Below are 24,099 nucleotides of genomic sequence, written 5' to 3'. Positions count from 1 at the left end.
AGTCCTGCCAGTCGTAGTCCACTGACCGAGAGTTTATGGACATGCCCCAGACTTCCAAATATCAATACTATCAGTTTACATGTATAGCCTAGGTCTCTCATTTTAGCAACAATGGGCTGGCATTTGGTCAGCTTGTCGAAGAAGCCTAAAGGCCGGCGCATGCTTCTGCGTTTTCACGGGAACGGAGACGCAAGAGCCCTTCCGGGCCCCTCACGGCCCTTCCTACGTCCTTACGTGCGTCGGCCAATTTTTCTAACTAGACGGCAGAACCCCGCAAGCGTCACCCGGCCGCGAGGGCTGTGATTGGTCTGCTGACTACATCATTTCCGGAGTCGCATTTCCGGTTCATGCCCGGAAACCACGGAAGATTTAGAAGAACGAATATGGACCAGATAGAAGAGCACTTGGCAGAAGGGATCCGACACTATGTCCACTAGTATAACCCGTCACTAACCGGCGGATTTTTCCGCCAGAAAAAGGCTCTGCGGAGCCGCCGTGGCGATGTAAATAAATCGCATGGCAACACGTGCAACGGTTGGAGAACCATGAATGAGAACGAGTTACAGAAGCGCTACAGCTGCGTGCCTGCGGGCCCCTGACGACGCAGAAGCATGCGCCAGCCTTAAGTCCATATAGAGGTCATAGACACAGGCTTCCTCAAGGACTACTACCTCCCTTTTAACCTTGTCCAAGAGAACAACATCAGGAGTGTTAGGGATGTTACAGAACACATCATCAGAACTGTTAAACCAATCTGGCATTATACGGGAGTGTTTGTACATTGACACATTTGGAGGGAATACTCCCTTAACAGTACTAGAAATGAGGTCGACAATGTGATCATGGCGTGCAATATAGAGTCCTTTGTATTTATTACAGCCATTAATAATATGAGCAATGGATTCTAAATGTTGGTTGGGATTAGAATGCATTATACAGTGTGGGCAGTGTTGGGAAGGATACTTTCAAAACGTATTGCGTTACAGAATACAGAATACATGCCCAAAAATGTAATCTGTAACGTATTCCATTACATTAACTAATCTGAGTAACGTATTCTGAATACTTGGAATACTTCCGGTTTGTAGTGCATTTTTTAAGTGTATGATTATGTGATTATTATGTGTATGCGTTGTTATAGTCAGTGGAGCAGCAGCAGTTTAAACTCTCTCTCCGCAAGATGCGGCGGGGCAGCTGGATGTCCGGCTCCCATCCACTCCACCTCAGTGCCGGCCCCACCGGAGGCTGAACCCCCCCCCTGCGCCAAGGCTGCCTCGCGCCGTGCAGCGATCGTTTCGTCGAGTCTATTTTTTGTGCTTGACGCGAGCGTATCGCTCCATGAAACACACTGAAAAATGATTTTAAACGATATTGATGACATATTATATGATATAAATGATAAAGTATGCATCCCATAGTTTGTATTCCCCTTCTGTTGTCCTGGAGTTTTAATTTTACAAATTTTACCGATCACATTATTAAATGCCCCCCTCTGCCCCCCCACTACAGACACACAAGCAGTCATAAAGATAAAAAGAGAGGGGGGGGCGGAGAATACGTAATTTACCCTCGACACCCGACATTGAACGGAGCAAACAGCGGAGAAGTTCTTGAAGATAGATGACATTAAATTGGGACGCTGTTGCAGTTAATGTTGGAGAAACAAGTGACCATATGCTACTGGGTCAACGGGTGATATTATTAGCGCTGCCCGGCGCTTCAGCGTCCGGTGTGAACCCGGCGTGCCTCGCTGGCCTCCTGCAGAGCCATGACAGCGGAGCTCTGAGAGTGCAGGTCGGTCTTCTCTCACCGGGCGCTGGAAGGGCAGCTTGCGGATCAGCAGCTCCGTAGATTTCTGGTAGCGACGGAACTCTCTCAGAGCCTCGGCCCCGGGCCTGTAACGGTCCCGAGCGGGTAGCGGTGAGGCTCCTTCACGCCGCCGGGGTCCGGGCGCTCTTACGGCAGCCCTGGTCTCCAGCTGCTTCCTGGGGGCTTTGCCGCCGGTGGATTTACGAGAGAGTGAATAAACTCGAGAAGTACCGTCATGTAATCCACTGATTTCAACAATGTAACTGTATTCTGAATACCATCTATTTAATTTGTAACTGTAACGGAATACAGTTACTCATAATTTGTATTCTAAATACGTAACGCCGTTACATGTATTCCGTTACTCCCCAACACTGAGTGTGGGTGATGATTATTAGGGTACCACAATGCAAGATTGTATTTAGTTGGCAACACCTGTAGTCTGGCTTTAACAGTAAAGCAGAGGATGTCTGACAGAGTGGTCAGCAAAGTCAAGGCATGCCCACTTTCCCTGCAGTCACAGTCCAGTCCAGTGTAGTTTTGTCTCTGCCTGTTTAACGTCAGGAGGGACTTTCTTGCTGTTGTGTTGTGGAGTGTTTGTTGTGTCCCATTGTGGTGGACAGTAGCCTCCACATTGACCGCTGGGTCTGTGACAACTGCATCAGATCTGCTGGTGCAGTGGGTGAATTTCCTTTCGCCAATTTCGGTCGAACTGCCGCTCTGTTGCACAAGTCATTGAGGTCCGGCCAGTCTGACCGACAACCGTAACCTGCAGCTCGGGTATCCAGCTTGCCTTTGACTTTCCTCCTGAAGCCCAGGAAGTTCTCCTGGCCAGCATTTGCCAAGGGGACCTTTCTCCTCCTGAGGTCCAGTAGGAGGGAGGCTCTGGCTAGCTCTCGAAGGCACCATCGTTGTTATTTCAGCCTTGTGTCAGACTTGTGTCAGCCTTGTAGTGGTGTAGGTCCACTCCACATTAGGGACACCGAGCCCCCCGTCTTTGTGTGAGAGGAAGAGTATATCCCGAGTGGAGTGAGTGTTCAGTCCAAGCCATCTCCTGACAGCTTCGACTGTTTTATTGTTCATGTCTTGTAGGACATTCTGTGAGATGTGGACATTCGCAAAGAGATGTTGTATCTTTGCCAGGGCCACTTCTCTGATGGCCTCCAGTTTCATGACTACAGGGAGGGGTGAGGAATCAATTAGATCAATTCTGTACTTATAATCACAGGACACACACACACACACACACACACACACACACGCACAACCTGTGGTTCTGCAGCGATGCTACGCTGGACACGGAGCAGCGCTGTTCCTCCCCTGGCTTCACATCAACTGGGGCAGAAACATTCATTATTCACAAGCTCTCTGCATGAATTATGTAATGTGATAGGTCGTTCCCAACACTTTGGATGAAGGACGTTTTTACAGAAAGCAAACAAGGGGCCAGAGGACAAAGATGTGGAGCAACTCCACCAGCTGAAGGATAAACTGTGTCATTCTGTGTCATTTCAAATCAAATAGAAAGAGAAAATATAATGTTTTCCTTTTGTCAGATTAATCTTCAGTTGGTTTCTTCTGCATCTACTTATTTCCATCGCATATTAAACATAATCTACTAACCAAATCTACTCACTGGAACATTATAACTTACATTATTATTGTTTTAATCTCATGTTTTCTTGTAGCTTTAGGCAGCAGTTCTAAAAAATAAAAGTGTAGATAGTTTAAATACCTTAAGTGCATAGAAAAGCTTTCGTCCCTTTCATATAATGACAAACTATAAAAATAGGGAAATTATTGATTAACTATTATTATCAATGTGAAATTATTTAACATATTCCTGATTCTCTGGGACATTTGTTTTTATTTTCAGTCAGTTACACCTGAAAAACAGTTATGTTTTTTTACAAATAGTAAAATGCTGTCAGAGCTACTCCCCTTTATATTTATGCCGCTTTACCAACATTGGCCTACAGGGCAGTCAACATCAAATTTTAAATTTTAATTTTAAAGTACTGATGCCAGTTCTTTATTTCTCTTGAGCGATTTTGCCCCAATACTTCCTTGATGGTGTTTAGAGTCTGAGGAAAGTGAATCAGGATAATGTGTCGGCTGCTAACTGGTCACAGTGGCGTTAATAATGAATGCTGTGATCACTATTATTTACATTTACCCAAATCTAATCTCAAGGACTTTAATCTATTTTCGAAGATTGCGATCAAGAATAAAGACAACTAGCATAATTCTCCCTTTGCGTTACTTTGTGGGTCTACAGCTCCATGGACTAAATCACTAGCGCCACACAACCCGGACGTTTTGGAAGTTCTCCAAGTTCTCCTTGTTTTGGAAATCCTCTGCCAGAGTAAGACGAAACGCAGACCTATCTCTGTGGATTATGTAACTGGATTTAACACAAATGAGGACGACAGGCTCTGGGGCTGTGCTCACAGTTAGTTGGCACGCCACCAAATCACCCAAAATGAAATTCGGGTATAAAAAATAATGCTCTCAAATAACCGTACAAGCACCGGAGCTGTTAAAACGTAATGGTACACTGCAAAAACTCAAAATCTTGCCAAGTATATTTGTCTCATTTCTAGTCAAAATATCTCATCACACTTAATATAAGACAAAATCGCCTAAAGAGTAAGATCCAAGTCAGATAAAGGAGCTTGTTTTAAGACAGTGCATCTTGAATATCTTGTTAAGCGAAACAGTCTTGAAAACATCTTGTTTTGAGTCATATCTCAGATGAAACAAGCGTTTTTGACACGTCATAAGGTTTTTAAGCCGCTGTATTATTTGTAAAAGATGAATCGTCTTGTTTCAAGAGATAGACTTAACTTGAATTGAGACAACAAATCTGCTTTATTGACAACTGCAGGTCAACATGCCCAACTCGAAACAACTCACAATGCACAACCTTCGGTAGGTAGATCTGACCGGTTGGTTTTCGCTGAGCTTTTCAGTTTTATACAAGGTAAATAAACATCTCAGATCTCAAGCAGTCATATTAGGTCAATGGGGGGGGGGGGACAGTGGTATCCATAACGCACAAACTGCGTCATGACCCCTCGGATGATTTCAACACAAACGCTGAGCAGCTATCTGTGGATCCCTCTCTGTTAGAAGGTGAGATGAATGACAAGCGCTCTGTCAGAGGCTCTTAGAGAACAAGTCATAATTGAACCATCTGCACAGACTTTGCTGTAAATATTTCAACAGTTATGGACTAACTGTTCCATCTGTGCTCCCCCCCCCCATCCCTCCCCCCTGCTTCTCTTTCCTCTTACTGTCTTTGCTCATAATGTGATTTATCGGGTTGGGATTTTCCTTTCTCTGGCGATTTCAATTTTTTTTTTTTCCCCTCCGCACGTCTTTAGTGTTGGAGGGGGGGGGGGAGTTATTCTTCGATGTCCCTATTTCTAAATATATCTAGTTTTCTGAAGAGGAGAAGGAGAAAACACACTCTCCCTCCCTCTCTCTCTCTCTCTCCATCCCTCCCTCATCCCTTCCTCCCCCCATCCCAACCTGAAGCACTTATATCTCCATAGCAAGGATGAGAGAGAATATTTAATTTTATAAGATGAAGAAAAAAAAAAAGAGAAAGCGTCACACCCTGTGCAGTCGGGGGGGGCTGCCGCTCGTCTCCTGCCCTCCTGCTGTGAGCACATGGGAGAGAGGGTGGGTGGGTGGGGGGGGGAAGCCGGACTTATTCCTTTTATTTTGTTTTGTCGTTTGTCTGGAAACAATAAAATTAGTCGAAGACCGGAGAGATTTTTCTAAGGGGCTCAGCTTGTTTTTCTTGCTATACCAATAACTGTATTTGTTTGCATAATTCATTTCCATTTCTGGTGTCTGGCGCATCGCACACAAGCTAATCAGCCACACAGAGGATCGTGCACAAAGAGTGTAAGCACTGCAAAATGCATACACATATATATATATATATATTTATATAGAACTATAAGTAAAGGGTTATTTACAGCAAGAGACCTTTTATCAGCTGGATTTAAATCACTGCAGCTGCTTTTCCTCCGACACTTTGAGTTATTATTGTGAAACGTGAATGTGAAAGCTATTCACATTAACTCGCTGCTACAAGGTTCAGTTTTGTAAGAAAAGATCCTGTAGTGTTTTTCTTTCACATATAAAAAAACATGATTTCACAAGTTCCGTGGCCTCTTGCCCTCGAAATATCTTCTCTCTCGTTTCTAAAGACGACTCCATCCACCGTAACACATAATTCGCAGGAATATGAAAGCGGCATTTTTTTTTTATACATGCCGCCATTTGTTCTTATGTCTTGAAAGAATGGTGGGAAAAAATGGGTTAAAAAAAAAAAGAGGCTTAGCCCGAATACAGAGGAACAATAACGTATATGCACAAGGACTTTTGGACAAAAAGCTAATCATGTTTTCCACAGTGGGATGGAGAGAAGAAGCACATGACAGAATTTTAACTCGTTCTCTTTCTCTCTCCACTTTTCCAAACGCTGTGGTGGGTGGGTGGGTGGGGGGGGCGAGTGAGCAGAGAAACCAACCCTATGGGACCGCTCTATTTAAAATTCCTATACAGTTTGACTCGGGCCTTTGTCTGCTGCTGCCTGGTGTCTGCTCATTGTTCGCCTGTAACATCCTATAGACGCAGTTCTGTGTGAGCAGGAGCAGCCTCTCCATCGGTTTCATCCACACGCTGACACACAAGGCATGAAAAGAACTGAAAAATCACACGGCGAACATATGGAAAATTCCTCCAAAGTGTGATAGAACACATATAAATGGCGGCTGGGCCTGCAGCGATGAATGGAGGCACAGAGGAGTCAGTGTGTGCCGAGCCGGAGGCCTCACGGAGCTGCTCTGCGTCTCGGGCTTGTAAAAAAAACTGCTCGGACCAGGAGGCATCAGGAGTCTTTAAAGCCTCTTGTCACACGTACTCTAAAGTATATATATATAAGGGGAGGGATGGGAGGGAAGGGGGGGCCCAGGGAAGGGAGTTTCCCTCCCTCGGACCCCTCCTCACATATACATCTCCTCGGGAGAATAGATCATTTTTGAAGGACAGACAATGGGAAAGAAACGAACAGGGACGGATTTCTCAACCGAGGGTTATGACGGGAAGGACAGATCTGGTTCCTATAGCTTCCCTTCATTCCTTTTAAGTTCTTTACATATAAATAATATCGATAACTATTTAGAAATGAGTGGCTGCAGTTTTTCGGTCAATTTCCAGCTCCTCAAATGTAACATATTCACTTCATTTTCTCTTGATTTCAGCCCTATTATTCCATCATAACCAGCAATGTGTGGATATTGTTGTCATTTTATCTGCAAAGCAACTGATGAATGGATAAAAGAAACAATCACAGTTGCAGACCTGTACGTTAAATGAAGACGATAATAGAAATAATTTTTTATTTCCAGCCTCTATTATCTCACTGATGTCTTGATTTCGTCTGGTGTCCGTCTATTCCTCTTATGCTTCTTACCTAGGCATATGTAAATACATATTTTGAAATGAATTTCAATTTCCAGCTCCTCAAATGTGACATATTAACTTAATTTTCTCTTGATTTCAGCCTGTTATTCGGACATAATCAGCAAAGTGAGGACAATGCTGTTATGTTATCTGCAAAGACACTGATGAATTGAAAGTAGAAACAATCGCAGTTGCAGACCTGTACGTTAAATTAATACATTTTTTTCCAGCCTCTATTATCTCACTGATGTCTTGATTTCGTGTGGTGTCCGTCTCACTGTGTCGTCCTGATCCCGTCGCAGTAGGATCTCCACGACAACAGGACCCAGTCAGCGGCTTGGTGAATAATCAGGACCGAGACGGATGGCTCAGTCCTGTCCGAGCCCCCCCCACCACCCCCCCACAACGTCCATTTTTCTTTCTGATGAACAGGGAGGGAGACGGCGCCCTGTCATCTGCAGCGTTAACAGTAAATCTCTTTCAAAGTCACCCTCGCATTGAGAACAGGGGGGTGGGGGGGGATGTGGAGCACTGGACTGGACATGTGCACGGAACTGCACAGCTCACACTGCAGCACTTCTCCGAATGAGAAGACTACAACTTATCTTCTGTAATTTTTTAGGGAGCAGTACTAGAAGAAATTGTACTTTCTTGATTCTTGTTGTTCTTGGTTTGTACCCTGGGGGTTGAATGCACTTATTGTAAGTCGCTTTGGATAAAAGTGTCAGCTACATGAAATGTAATGTAATGTAATGTAATATTTAATTTGTTTATTTTAGGCTGTTGTGGCGAAATCGTGTCGATATTTCAGTTACTTATCTTTTTGTCCCATGATGCAACACTGCGCTTGTGGACACAGTTTAAGATCAATCGACAGAATCAATCACAAGAAATCCATCGTTATCTCCGAGGCATGTTTGATGCAAGTGGACGGTAAGTTATTGTTTCCTGAGGATTAGTGTGAAAAGAGCCAAATTTAGTAAAATATTTTATTCTCATGCAGACGCTGAATGAGTTTGATCTTTGCTCGAGTGCAAGCACACGTTTTAATATCCACAAAGCCGGTGGAGTAACTGCACTGAGCAAGGGTCGAGTATCACGTCTGCCCTTTGGTCTGTTTGTCTGCAGGATTACACAAAAATCTACACAAGAGATTTACACAAAAATCTACACAAGAGATTTACACAAAAATCTACACAAGAGATTTACACAAAAACTACACAAGAGATTTCAAAACTTAGTGGACGGTTTGAACAAAAGACAGAACCGACTCAATTCTGGTGCGGGTTTGGACTTGGTGCGGATTCAGAGATTTTCTTTTTCGACAATTTAACCAATTGGCAATGAAGTAATTAATGGGTCTTTATTTTATTTTGTATAATCACGCATATCAAGGGGAGTGTGTCCATTCTGAAGCGAGCTGCTAACACCCATGAACCTGAGATAACTTGGATTCAACTGGGAACCAACAATTTAAATGAATCTTCAACTAGATGTCCAGATTTGGATTTGGTGCAGACTGTAAAGAGGGTCTTCCTGGGGGGGTGTGCAACTTCAAAGTGGAGGATTGCATTGAAGACTTGTCAGAGAAGTCACTGCACATATCAACTGTTGAAGTTCTGCAGAGGAACTCGATGGATCCACAGCAGCGTCCTCTTCTCTTTGAAGACGTCTCTTCTTCCTGCATCGTCCCCTTTCAAACCTGGATTTATTCCTCTGCCCCCCCGCCCCCCTCTATCCTTTGATGGCTATTTGTTCTGAGCAGCTTTGACTAAGGGGAGAAGCGTCGTGTGAAGGAGGAAGGACATTAAAGTTCTGGAGATGTTTCATGCACTGCTCCTTGTGACCTGGCGTCGCCTCAGATGCCGCGTGGATGTGTTTGTTGTGGAAATCTCCGAGTGAAGAGGTGGGACGGGGGGGGTTGTGTTGTGTTTGTGTTTGTGTTTTGTTTTCGCTTTGTGCTTCTGCAGCTTTGGTTTGTTCCCCTCCTTTCCTCTTCCTCTCCCCCATCCTGGATGTTGCAAAACTCCGAAAGTCTCCTCACTCACCTCTTTATCCCCTCTCTCTCTCTCTCTCTCTCTCTCTCTCTCTCTCTCTCTCTCTCCCCTTCTTTCTCTCTCCTCCCCATCCACTCCTCCTCCCGTGCTTCACTTCTCAGGAAATAACCTTCTATTGCCTTTTCCAGTCCCCAGAGGACTGAGAGATAAAATCCCTCCTCGGTCTAAGGGGGTTCTGTGAAGATAGCGTAACAGTCTTTTCTCACAGTCACAGCTCCAGGCTCAGTGAGGAAGCCTCTGCCCATCCTCCCCCTTTTCCTCCCTTTCCTCATCCTCCCCCACTCCCTTCCTCTGTCGAACTTTCTCTTTGCCAGATCGGAGCCGTTCTCGACAAGGTATGATACAGCTCCTCGTGAGAGAAGGAGAAGACTGGCAGCTGTTCTTCTTCATGGTTTCCACACCGGCTGTCACTTCCACCAAACTGTGACCACAGAATAACCTCAGGATTTATACTCTTACTGTACTCAAGTGTTTAAGTACAGTTAATAAAAGACTCTCAGACATAATATTATTAGTTCTGGGGTTTGCTCAGACGTTCATGGTCCTCAGGGGATGAAACCACCTGATTCTGCTGCAGGTTGACTATTGACTATTTATATACACATGCATGACTCCATCAGGAGGAATTTTAATCTCTTTGGTGACTTTAAATAATGAAATGTAACCCTACTTAAAGCAGCTAAATATAATATAATAGGATGAAACCACCTGATGTTATCATCTCTGTGCCTCACCACAGGTCTCACACTACTTTATTTTAAATGTAAGAGTTTGGCTTAGAGCAAGATTCATTCTCCTTCTGCCCCCAAGACTTATTTCAATATCTATACCACGACTCTTTATTTTTTTATTATTTCCTATTTCCTTCATAACATTTTCTGTTATGCAACTTTGCATATTTTTATTCTATCTTATATGTTTTTGCTTTATTTCATATATTTTTTGCTATTATTATTTATTTTTTGAAGTTTTTTATGTATGGAAGGAGCTATGCTATTAAATAAAATGTTTTTATTCCACAAAATTTACATTTGGGTAAATCCTACTTACAGCAGCTAAATATAATATAATAGGATGAAACCACCTGATTCTGACGCAGGTTGACAATTTTTAAACTGTTATTTACCAACGACGTTTAGTTCACACATGCATGACTCCATTTCTTTTCTGGTCTAGCGCCACCATGAGGTCATGATGCTCTTCCTTTCCAATACTTTCGTTTAAAAGTTCCAGCCCAAACTTTGGGCTATAGTTAGCAAAAAAATGGCACAATAATATTGCAGGCATGGTGAACACTATCTGCTGACATCATCTTTTAACAGTGTAATAGTCAGCATGTTATCATCTCTGTGCCTCACCACAGGTCTCACACTACTTTATTTTAAATGTAAGAGTTTGGCTTAAAGCAAGATTCAGTTTCCTTCTGCCCCCAAGACTTATTTTAATATCTTTACCATGACTCTTTATTTTTTTATTATTTCATATTTCCTTCATAACATTTTCTGTTATGTAACTTTGCATTTTATGTAGGATTTTGCCTTATTTTATTCACTTTTTGTTATTATTATTTTTTTGTGAAGTATTCTATGTATTGAAGGAGCTAGGCTATGTAAATAAAATGCATTTATTCCACAAAATTTGCATTTGGGTAAATCCTACTTAGAGCAGCTAAATACGATGTTATTAAAATAAGACAATTTGAATAAGTCAATTGAAATAATGCAATTTATGAAAGCTCATTCCTAGTCCATGTTTCTTTAGTCTGATTATCCATCGCTTGATATTCAAACGCTGCAGCCAGTGGATTCACTTCTCTTCATAATGAGCTCTTAACCAAACACAATCCTTCCAGTGAGGCTCCTCTCTCTGTTTGCTTTATTCTAAGCACCTGTGGATGTAAACAGATGAAGTTACAGTGATGAATATCAGCACTGAGGCCGTTTAAAGCAACACAACCAGTTACAGATGATGGCACACGTTGGTTCAGCGCATGCCGGGACCCGTGTGTGTGTGTGTGTGTGTACATGTGTGTGTGTGTGTGTACTGTATGTGAGCTCCAGTAGCCCTGTGGCTCGGCCCGTTTCTGTTGGTTTAACCTTATCAGCAGTTGTCATCCACTCGGGCCGGCGTAGAGTGGATTTCAAAAAGGAAACTCCATTTATTACCTTCATGTGAAGCTCACTTCCTCCAGAAATGAGCCCGCACGCTGTGAAAACAACCATTCATATGCAGTGTTATTCAAGCAGATTTCAAATCTTCCCTGGTTGTGTAATTGCGACTTATCTTAAACTCTGCGTACAGAGGTTTGTACCACAGCGATGAAACAGCTTCGACCCAGGAAATACACAGAGCCCGGAATGAGAAGCAGCTGCACTTTAGATCCAGTTTATACATATGAAGGAAGAAAGATCCCTATCTGAATCTTTTAAAATAGATTTTTCTGCTTGAAGCTGAAAGAAATAAAGATCATGGGTGTTTAAGAAAACTTCCTTTGTCTATTTTTATCCCCTGAGGATTTTTCTTTAAGAGAGAGAATGATTTAGAGGCAGCGACCTCCTTGTTTGACCTCCATTCATTTTCTTTGCTGTTTCAATGATTCAAACTCATTCTGACGCGTGGCCGTGTTTCCTCAGACAATATCAGGGAGTTCTCTCCGAGCTCAACGCGCTCCTTGGATGTACACGGAGGGAAAGTCCCATTTTAACTTCAATGGAAAAAGGACGGACAAATTGTCTTGTTTAAAAAGAAAGGACGGTGTCTTTTTTTAAGATTTTTCATCTTTTTCAGATGTTGGAAGTTTGTGTGGGAACATGATCGCTATAGCTACACTCGAGCTACTGAACTTAAAGAGCCACCAAAGTTTCCAACGTGTCGTAAATCCATCAAACAGGAGAATCTGATCTCTCAGAATCAGAATCAGATTCAGAAAGGATTTTTTGCCAAGAAGGTTTACACCTACCTGGAATTTTCTTTGGTAAATAGGTGCATACATTTAACATAAAGCATAAAAACACAATAAGTACTTCACATAAGAAAGAATTAACTGTATATAAAACAAAACAAAAATATAGCTATAAAAAGTTAAATAAAGAGTAAAATGCAAAAACAGATATATACAAGATATAAAAAGTTAAATAAAAAGTAAAATGCAAAACAGGAGAGAAATGTGGATGTGCAATATGCAATATACTGTTATGTTATGTGTGTTAATGTAACACAGAATTGAGGCGTGGGTGCGGGATAAGAGTCCTGTGTCTCAGAAATCGGTTTAAATCCCACGGTCAAGTGTCCAGGAAGCAGCGGACCCTCTGCAGCAGCACAGACCCCCGAGTGGAACAGCAACAACACACAACTTCCTCCAGACGTTTGCACAGTAGCTGCAACGATTCTCCTACACAACACAGTTATTTCGGGGGAAACTGTCGCTGGAATCGAGTGGGATTCTTAGACAACAACCCCTCAGTGTTCATTGTTCTCGATGCATTGACTTGTGATGCTGCTGTTTGATTCCAGAACCTGTGACACAGTCACATCAGCACCGGTGTGCATCCCCCCCACCCCCACCCCACCCCATCTCCCCAATCCCCTCATTTCATCTGACAATGCAGGATGCCGGCCAATCACGTCTTGGCCAACTGCCTGGAGGAGAAGCAACAAGAAGCCTGGTAATTGTATTTTCATTGTTTACTGTACACTTCAGGGAGGGGGTTGGGGGGGTTCCACAGATTGTTTTCCATTTTTGTTTTGTTATTTTTGTTTTGCAGTATAAATATTATATGATTATGTTAAATTAAAGGGGGAGAAATTTGGGCTGGAAGCATAAAGCTCAATGAAATGCAAATACAGGATGAACAGATTCCTTGGGGGGGCAGGTGACATGGGAAGTGTTTATTTCTTAAAAGTCAAAGTAGAATTTTAAAATCTGTTGTTTGTGTGTTTGTGTACAGATTGTTTGCCGTTAAAAAAGTTAAGAGGAAAAGTTTTATTCCTCTCAAACGTTTGGATGCTCCTCAGTTCCTCGACTTCTTCTGCTCGAGTTCAAGGTCAAAGGTCACACAGGGTATTTATTATTCTTTGATTCCTCTTATTAAACTGGGATTTACATTGAACAGCCCTTTCATCAATTTATTTTAAAATTTGCTTTATAAATAATCTCGATTTGACAGTTTTGTCAGCGTACTCTCATGTTTTCTTGCTGAAAAATCCATCGCATACTAAAGAAGCCTGACTCTTTGTGCACTAACACTGTATAAAAAGGGAATTGAACTATATTTCCTAGGTGTTTCCTTCCTGTTTGACCCCCTGACCCCGGACCCCCCCCCCATCCCAGGACTCAACCCAGTCAAGCAGAACAGAGTAAACAGCAAACACCCAGCGTGACCACAGCTGAAGAGCGTCAGCCTCTCACTGCACCATTCACCGAAAAACCACCAGCACTGCCACCTTCACCTACACACACACACACACACACACACAAACACACACACACACACACACACACACACACACACACACACACACACAAACACACACAATCTAAACGCAGACGCACACTTGCGAAATCTATTTTTGGATCGTGACAATCATCTCACTGTGACTTGAGTCCATAAATGTTTCACAAAGCTCCACAGGAAGCTCTGTCACTATTGAGAGTCTGGGAATAGATCGCTGTGTGCAATTCTTCAAATTGTTCAAATGAACACAAACACAACCAGCATGTTAATCTCACCGGATGGAAGACGAGCCGTGCAGAAGCAGCTGAAACCTTCCAAAAGAAAGAGATAAGAAGTTTTAAAGGTAAATAAAAACCTCCAGAATAAGAAGACAAGGTCTCAAATTGGCCTTTTACGTGAGAGATAATAACAGACAGAGGTGATTAGCTGATGTTTATGTAGGTAAAGCATCTTGTCACCTGAGGTAACATCAGTCAGTGCTTCGTCTATGAGGCCCAATGATTTGTTTACGGTTAAATACTCATTTGTTTACTAGTGACTCTGACCTTTCCCTGGACCCTCACTCTCCATTATCCCCATTGTCCCTCTGTGTGTGTGTGTCTGTGTGTGTGTGTGTGTGTGCTGATCAACTCAAATTGTCGCCTCAGTCTCCTTAAGGCATAACCACACGCTGCTGTTAATAAGCTTGTTTATGAGGCATCTTTTACTTCCTCTCCTCATCCTCTTTTTCTCGTGACCAGGAGCTTTTCAGTGTAAATGATGCAGCAGCAGCAGCAGCAGCAGCAGCGTCAGGAAGTTGAAAGTGTAAAACAACAAGTTGGCAGAGGAAACATGAGTAAACAGAATCTACGCCCGTTGCACAACGGCACGCGGTCACCCAGAGTGCTGGAGACGGCGCTTTCACTTCAGCTCTTCACCTCTTTTTCTTTTTAACAGAGTGCAAAGAAATACTATGATATTAATTTTCCTTTTTCACCCGCCCCAATCTCCCTCATTTCCACCTCCACCTCCACACGTGAGTGGCAAATTAAAGGGCAGCCGCCTTTAGCCTCCCTAACCAGACGCCAGGTTGCCAGTCTTTCTCTATTTTTACTCGGCGCTGAACATTTTGTTTTTTTCTGTGGCAGAAGTCACACTTTCCATCGCACTATTTCCGTCTGTGGGTGAAAGTGCAGTGCAGACAAAAGACAGAAACCACTCAGCTGGCTAACTTCCTGTTTTCTCACAAGGTGCCTGCTTCTTCTCGAGATGTGTGTGTGCTGCTGCATATCCTGCGCTGGTAACACACAGGTGATTGAAGAAAAATTGCACCCACGAGAGCTTTTCAAGCCATTGAGTCTTTACACACAGGCTGGAGAATGAGCTGAGGACTAAGAGGTAAACACACAGTTGTTTGTAATGCATGTACTTTCACCTCTCCCCCTTATTTCTACCTGTAAAAGGTAAACAGGCTGCAGGAGGTCCAGTGTCTGTACTTCAGCCTATTGCACCTCCGAGAACTCATAAAGTCACCGTGTTTTATCACATGGCTGGAAAATCAATTTAATTTTTTCCGTTTCCAGGAAAGTTCGGGAGCAGCCGTGCGAACTCGGAGCCTCATCCTGCCGCTCTTTGCCTCATGCAGTCGCTCTCTCTTAGTGGCTCTTCCTCTATTCATTACCCCTCCATTACACTGCTGATGAAATGAATAAATCAGAGGGGAAATGTGAAAGCTTGTGGGTTTAGCTCAGGTCGCGTCGGAGGCAGATGCAACGAGGCCACACGCAGTCACTTTACACTTTTGTCTCAGACTTCCTCACGATGCCCTTCAAGCACATCTGACACATGTTCACACCCACAGTCTCTTTTTTTATCTTCAGGTTTTTCCCCCTAAACACTAAACTATTCCTCTGATGCAACTTCTCTAACTTGTAGATCCCCCTCTCCTCCGTGATGCAACACCTGAGAAGTAAGAACAATCTCAGCTACTGCAGGAAAATGATTCCCCTCTTGTTCCAGAGAAAATGGGCCGTTCCTCTTCTATACATCAGTACAAACACATGTTGCATAACACAGATCCTGAAAAACATCCACAGCACTCTCTGTAGAGATTTCAAAAACATACCAAACATCTCATGCTGAGCTGCAGGCGGAATGTACATGTTTTTTTTATCTGATGCAGCTATAAAACATGGAGTCTGTGACAGTTCGCACAGAGCTGCAGTGACGGGTAAGAACCAGCAGCTGCAGGTTGAACAGCACTGAAGTCAAGATGTGAGACGGGGAAAAGACTCGTCTGGGAAGCGTTACAGGAGGAAAGGAGAAATATCCACATGAATTCAGACAGTGGAGAAAGACTTCATCTTCATAAATATTCTACGGTATGCAATATTGTAATTTAGTCAAAATATACATACATATATAAAGCAAAAACACATTCACCCAATTTGGAGAGGAGTGCATCTGCAGAATTAAATAACATGCTTTTACTTTATTTATCATTTGACCATGATTCAATAAAGTAATTATAATCTAAAAATAAAGGTTGTGCAAAAGTCACAGTAAATGTTGAATCCAAGTTCTCACAGTTCTTTTTCCAACCAGCAGCTGAAAAACCTGAAGATATTTAATCAAACTGCACCAACTTTCACACACTGATCTCAAATCATCTTAATTATTCACAACTCAATCAGTGATAATCACATTTAAATCTCGTGAGTAGAAACTGATAACAAAACGAAGTCTTCAGATACAAGCCGTTATTAAATGGCTTCCTCTTTGGCCCATGTCCCAAGTTTTGTGAAATTTTTTTGCAAAGATATTCTGACAAACAAACATGGAAACCAACTGACAGCCGCGGTAAGGAGCAGTTCATCCTCAAATCTGAGAGGCTGAAACACTGACACTCAATAACACAAAGAGTAGAGTGTGTGTGTGTGTCTGTGTGTGTGAAAGTAAATGTAAACACCAATAACCTATAACACTAATCCAGAATCGACAGGAGAAACCCTGCGCCTGGCCTCCGTTTGCACTCTTTACTGCAGGAACCCGAGGTGTCAATCACCTCCTCAGCAAGCCTTCCTCTGACTCGGCTGCAGCAGCTCGGTGTTCAACAGGCCTCATGACAAATTACAGCCTGTGATCGTGATCGCACAAACAATCCGGCTGCCGGCTCCCCAGACCGAGGTGTTGCCCGTCTGTGGGGAGGCGTCACCTGTCAGCGATAGCCCATGTGGTTCTGTTGACGGCGTCCTCTGAGGAATGCTGATAAGGACCCGGCACATCGAGCAGGGATTCATCAAAACATGTGAAGTGGACTCATGGGCTGATGGAGGGCCTGATATCCCCTCCTCTGGTCTTCATTAGAGAGAAGAATGGGGGGACGGCAGGGGGGGTTCCTCACCGCGGAGCCGGGGCGCCACTTCCCAGCAACCGGGTCCGGCAGAGAGGAGCTGGAAACCCTGACTGCTGCTGAGGTGATGGCTTCATCAGGAGGAGAATCACTGCAGCTCTCACACAAGCTGCAGGTTTCCATACATCTGAAGGAAAATACGTTTGGAGAAACTCACAATAACAGATCCAGCTACTTTTCTTTGGAGTTGGTAAAACTGAAAAATAACCCGAAATTGAAACCAACAACTTTTTCTTATGTATTAAAAAAGCCCTGAAGATTGACATTGAAAAACAAATCAACAACCAAACAAAGTACACACATTGTGAATACTTGGTTTCCGAGGCCAAACAACTTCAGTCCCCAGTATTTCAATGTTCTATTCGTCAGTTCAGGTTTTCAATGACAGTATTTAGCGTCAATGTTCCGGCCTCAAAATGATGATATAAGATTAAATCTTCTATATTTGAAGAGGTATACATCTCTCTTATCCTGTGAGTCGTAGAATACATCCTCTGTCGTCCGAACCCATTGAAAATCCCTCTTTTCAAAAATAAAAGTAATTTCACTGATCTGCTACGATTAAAGTTTGATTAGATTTACGCACAAAAACAGTTTGGTGACGTGCAGAGGAACATTTATGGATTGGGTTGAAATAAATAATTCATTTCAGTCGGAGACAAAATTCATTCCTTTACCAAATGTCCCTTAAATCCAACGTAGTCTATTTACTCCTCCACGAACTCCTCCTTGGATTTCAGAGTTCTTAGTTTATCTGAATCTGGATCTTTTTACTCGGGAGCAGAGTTTAATTTTTACTCTTTATGCTTCACATCTTCAGAATGTGCTGTTAAAGGGTTAAAACCATATCAGACGTGTTATCTGCTTTGCATTAGATTCGATCTTTGGATGTGGTTGTTTGGTAAATGGTGTTTTACATCACAGTCGCAGAACCTTTGTCTTTCACTCACACATCTGGAAACACACTCACAGCCATCAATAGAGACGCACAGAATTGAACCAGCGACCTTTTGATTAGTGCAAGGATTCAAATCCAGTCTCAAAAATAACAGATTTGCCACCGGAATCTATCTCCAGTCCCGACTGTAGTAACAAGGTGTGGATTTGGTGTGAAAGCACCGAGCTATATACTGTACGTTATGTAATCTGAACTATTTCTGTGCTGAGACGCTTTTCAAAGCCTTGTCAGCTTTCCGACGTGCACGGAGAGAAAAACAAAACACAGCTCATGATTCTCATCGCTGGTGAAGATCGTGTGTTTCAAAAGAGATTCAGTGAAAAAGTGAGAGGAGAGAAAAATCGAACCACCAGTGGATCCAGAGTAAAAGACAATGGGGAGAACGACAGATTTGGTGGAGGACTGGTTTCTCATCTCTCTTCATAGATGAGAAACCAGGCTCCGAGCAGAATACAAATTAGTAGAGGTATGAAAACTATGTCACTTGCAAAAAGAAGGAGGAGCTCAGTGAGGAGCAGCGTGGGTGCAATCTTCATTTTTTACTCTCGTTAGTTTTCCAGGAAGTTTGATGCAACTCAAAGGAGAAAAAAGCTCTGGCTGAAGCCAAATCAATAATAAATAATACAATCTAAACCTCTGAGGGGTCAAAGTATTTGTTTACTTTGGATAGATGCTACTTCTGCATGTCCGCAAACACGAGAGGAGCATGAAAACGGAGTGGAGCTACGTTCTGTATCTTTTTTATTCAAATAGCACTAATGTTCTTTTTCTCTTCACTGTCCATTTTACCAGGAAACAGCAAACAGCTTTATGTTCCTGCAGCTGGTGACTCACTGGCAGAGATGATCTAAGATAGACTCAGAATAATAGAGTGGCGTCACTCCTCTCCGCAGCTCGGCGTACTCAGAAAAATAAAAAGCATCCAGATGGCTCGCAGAAGCTATTTCATATTTTAATTGTGGCCCTGTTGCCTGGTTCCTGGTTTTTATTCATGTCGTCATTCCGCCGAATTCTGCAACGTGACATTACTTGGTGTTGTTCCTGCCGGGGCCGGAGCTGTAATGGGCGGGTGGGCGGCAGAACCACGCTGATTGGGAGTAATCAGGTTAATGGCCATTAGAGCTTAAACAAAGGTAAGTACTATTAATGCCTGTGGTCAGTGGGCTGCTGCTGTTCACACAGTTCAAAATGTCTTAGATTGATTTATTTGGAGGTGATTGTTTGCATTTACACAATTATTCATTTATTTCTTTTGCAGTTTTACTGACTTATCTCTCTCTCTCTCTCTCTCTCTCTCTCTCTCTCTCTCTCTCTCTCTCTCTCTCTCTCTCTCTCTCTCTCTCTCTCTCTCTCTCTCTCTCTCTCTCTCTCTCTCTCTCTCCGTTCCACTCACTTATTACACAACCACGCTCGACCGCAGTTTCTCCCTCTTCTTCACCCTTCGTCATGACAACATACGTCCTCCTACGATCTGTAGGTGATCTCAGTTCAACGTGGGAGGGGTCCGGGTGTGTGTCTGCATGTGTGTGTGTGTGTGTGTGTGTGGTGGGGGGGGGGGTTGCTCCTGTAATCATGCAGTAGTCGTGCTTTGAATCGCCGGACTGTTTGCAGTCGTTACGCACTTACTGCCACTCTCGTCCCTGAGCAGCTCGTGGCGTGGAGACAAGTCGCTCGAGGCCTCGGCTCCTCTGCAATAAACATGAGGCTTCTCCTTCACAGCCGCCCCCCCCCCGACACTCACAGCCCGCCACTCACAGCCCGCCACCTGAAGAGGAAGTGGGTTTCTCCTTTAAAGACGCGGCCCATCACCCTGGTTAAGATGTGTAGGCATGTGGGTGGGTTACTGAGAATCAGCCGAGCCCCATCTGACGATTGGGAGATTAATCTAAGCTGTTACACTGTTATTACTCGTAGAAGAAGAAAGAATAATCGCGTTACAGCCATTTAGATTTATTTGTTCTGCTTTTTCCACTTTTTGAAATAATCATTTACTTTGTCAGGACGACTGCAGCAACTCATGTGAACTGATGTGAGAAGGAGAAACCATCAGATATCACTCAGCGTCTGATAAACTGCTCGGTAAACACGTCAGGTTTCAGTGTTTCTTCATGTTGCCTCAGTCAACTCTTCTTCAGTCGCTCTGTGATTAAGATCAACTCTAAAATCAAAAAAATACTCATGTGAAGAACGGTTATAAATTCCGATATGAAATCTATAAAATCTACTGAACACCCAACTTGTCTGGAGGTCACACGTTTTACAGATGTCAGTTCTGAGTTAGGAAGGAGTTGGAAGCAATACGCTGCAGTTTGATGGAATCTAAGTGGACGAGTTGGATCTATTATTTGTTTTTATATGATTTGAAATATAATAATTTCAGGTTTGGGACTGTTGGTTGAAGTTAAGATTGTGGGAACTTGTGTTCTTAAAGATCATCTCCCAGATCCAGGCTGTTGAATTTATAAAAGAAAAGATTCATAGAACTTAAAACTTCATAGATAAAGATCACAAATTCCATATTCCTGTTATCAACATGTATCACAGCCCTCTACAATAATAGATATTAAACTGGGACCAGTAAAGCAAAGCACTGGTCTGAGCCTCTGAAGGCCAAGTTGAAGTCCGGAGCCCCCCCCCGGTCCCCAGCTGTCCTCTTCTTTGTTTGTCGTCTGGTTGTCGGCGGCGCTCTGCGACACCATTTGTCTCCATAACCAGAGTCTCAGTAAACAGGGGGGGGGGGGTGCCGGGCCCACCTGCAGGAGCCCCGGTGCCCCCCCCCTCCCCTTCACCACGGGCCTCCCAGGACTACCCACAGAGGAGGAGGCAATTAAGGGCTGGGGAAGGAGCCATAAATCTCCATAAACTTCAGCCAGCCACTCCCCCCCCCCCCCACTTTCACCGGACAGTGGGATAATGCATCTCCTCCACAGCCGACCCCCCCCCCCCATGCGGACCCCAGAGGAGACCAGAACTCCAAAGCTGCAGAAAGCTGCTCCAGGTTTTGCTGCTCGGAGGGAATATATGTATTCATATTTACATTATCAACTATATACTTGGGTACAGCATACTCGTGACACTAGATGGTGAAGTACTGAACATAAATGTGTAGTGTTCTCTTACATGGTTTGCAGTTTTCGCTACAATGGAATTGGATATATCAGTGTTTTATATCATGACAATCATGATAATTTTTGATACCTGTAATTTAAATTGTATGATTATTATTGTTTTAAATGTTTGATATTGGTATTGTAATGTATGTTTTAAATGTGGACCCCACTAAAAGTATCTCTCTCTTAGGGTAGAGCTAATGGGGATCCTTCTAAATAAACAAATAAACAAAACTATTCTCAACTATGTAACTTTAACATTTATCTATACTTGTACTTGAATCCTGCAAACCAAACTTTCAAGTACTTGTGACACTAGATGGTGATGTACTGTACATAAATGTGTAGTATTCTCTTACATGGTTTGCAGTTTTCGCTTCTATGGAATTGGATGTATCAGTGTTTTATATCATGACAAAGGTAATTTTTGATATCAGTAATGTAAAATTGTATGATCAATATTGTTTTAAATGTTTGATATTGGTATTGTAATGTATGTTTTAAAATCTGGACCCCACTAAAAGTATCTCTGTCTTAGGGTAGAGCTAATGGGGATCCTTCTAAATAAACAAATAAACAAAACTATTCTCAACTATGTAACTTTAACATTTATCTATACTTGTACTTGAATCCTGCAAACCAAACTTTCAAGTACTCGTGACACTAGATGGTGATGTACTGTACATACATGTGGAGTATTCTCTTACATGGTTTGCAGTTTTCGCTTCTATGGAATTGGATATATCAGTGTTTTATATCATGACAAAGGTAATTTTTGATACCTGTAATGTAAAATTATATGATCATTATTGTTTTAAATGTTTGATTGATTGGTATTGTAATGTATGTTTTAAATGTGGACCCCACTAAAAGTATCTGTCTGATGGGGATCCTTCTAAATAAACAAATAAACAAAACTATTCTCAACTATGTAACTTTAACATTTATCTATACTTGTACTTGAATCCTGCAAACCAAACTTTCAAGTACTCCTGACACTAGATGGTGATGTACTGTACATGAATGTGTAGTATTCTCTTACATGGTTTGCAGTTTTCGCTTCTATGGAACTGGATATATCAGTGTTTTATATCATTCGTGACAAAGGTAAAATTGCATAACCACTAAGTTAATTTTTGATATCTGTAATGTAAAATTGTATGATCCTTATTTTTATGTATTTTAACTTTTCATATTTGTAATGTAACGTATGTTTTAAATGTTTGATATTTGTAATGTAACGTATGTTTTAAATGTTTGATATTGGTATTGTAACGTATGTTTTAAATGTTTGATATTTGGAATGTAAAGTATGTTTTAAATGTTTGGTATTTGTAATGTAACGTATTTTTAAATGTTTGATATTGGTATTGTAATGTATGTCTTAAATGTTTGATATTGGTATTGTAACGTATGTTTTAAATGTTTGATATTGGTATTGTAATGTATGTTTTAAATGTTTGGTATTTGTAATGTAACGTATGTTTTAAATATTTGATATCTGTATGTATGTTTTAAATGTGGACCCCACTAAAAGTAGCTCTGTCTTAGGGTAGAGCTAATGGGGATCCTTCTAAATAAACAAATAAACAAAACTATTCTCAACTATGTAACTAACATTTATCTATACTTGTACTTGAATCCTGCAAACCAAACATTCAAGTACTTGTGACACTAGATGGTGATGTACTGTACATAAATGTGTAGTATTCTCTTACATGGTTTGCAGTTTTGGCTTCTATGGAATTGGATATATCAGTGTTTTATATCATGACAAAGGTAAAACTGCATAACCACTAAGTTAATTTCTGATATCTGTAATGTAAAATTATTTTTATGCATTTTAACTTTTGATATTTGTAATATAAAGTATGTCTTAAATGTTTGATATTGGTATTGTAACGTATGTTTTAAATGTTTGGTATTTGTAATGAAAAGTATGTATTAAATGTTTGGTATTTGTAATGTAACGTATGTTTTAAATGTTTGATATTGGTATTGTAATGTATGTCTTAAATGTTTGATATTGGCATTGTAACGTATGTTTTAAATGTTTGATATTGGTATTGTAATGTATGTCTTAAATGTTTGGTATTTGTAATGTAACGTATGATATATATATATCATATTTGATATCTGTATGCATGTTTTAAATGTGGACCCCACTAAAAGTAGCTCTGTCTTAGGGTCGAGCTAATGAGGATCCTTCTAAATAAACAAATAAACAAAACTATTCTCAACTGTCTAACTTTAATATGTATCTATGCTAGTAGTACTTGAATCCTGCAAACCAAACTTAGCCATTATGCAGGAGCCAGTCGATACAGAGTCGCTCGGTTCCCCCCCGGATGGAGTGCAGAGCTAAAGCTGAGTTATGAATTATAGAGACGTCTTTCTGACTGAATGCAGCGGAGAGCGTTTTCACAACATGCTGTCGAACATGAAACCTTTTGTCTGGGAAGCGCTCGGTGGAGAATCGCCTCGCGGTGCAGTTCAGGGGAAGAGGCACCGGGCGCGCTAATCAGACAGGACGTGCGGCGGGAAAAAAAAAAGATCTCTCTCTCTCTAGAGGAGGAAATGCCTGCTTCCTTTTTTATCCTGTTCTCGAGGACGTGTTCCTCTGCAAAGCTGCTGATGTGTGGCCTCCGCACAAACACCTACAGACACACACAGGAGGTGTGTGCGTGTTGTTGTGTGAGACAGGGGAGGGTTTCATAATATTATCAGTTTCCTGGAAGAGGATTTATTCTCAGGATGAAGGTGTTGGTCGGTCCATTAGTTCACCACAACAGATTGAAATATTTCACCAATTATTGGATAGACCGCCATGAAATGAGCT

This window comes from Limanda limanda, chromosome 1 (genome assembly GCF_963576545.1).
Source record: "Limanda limanda chromosome 1, fLimLim1.1, whole genome shotgun sequence".
NCBI lineage: Eukaryota > Metazoa > Chordata > Actinopteri > Pleuronectiformes > Pleuronectidae > Limanda > Limanda limanda.
This window is presented reverse-complemented; position numbering follows the sequence as displayed.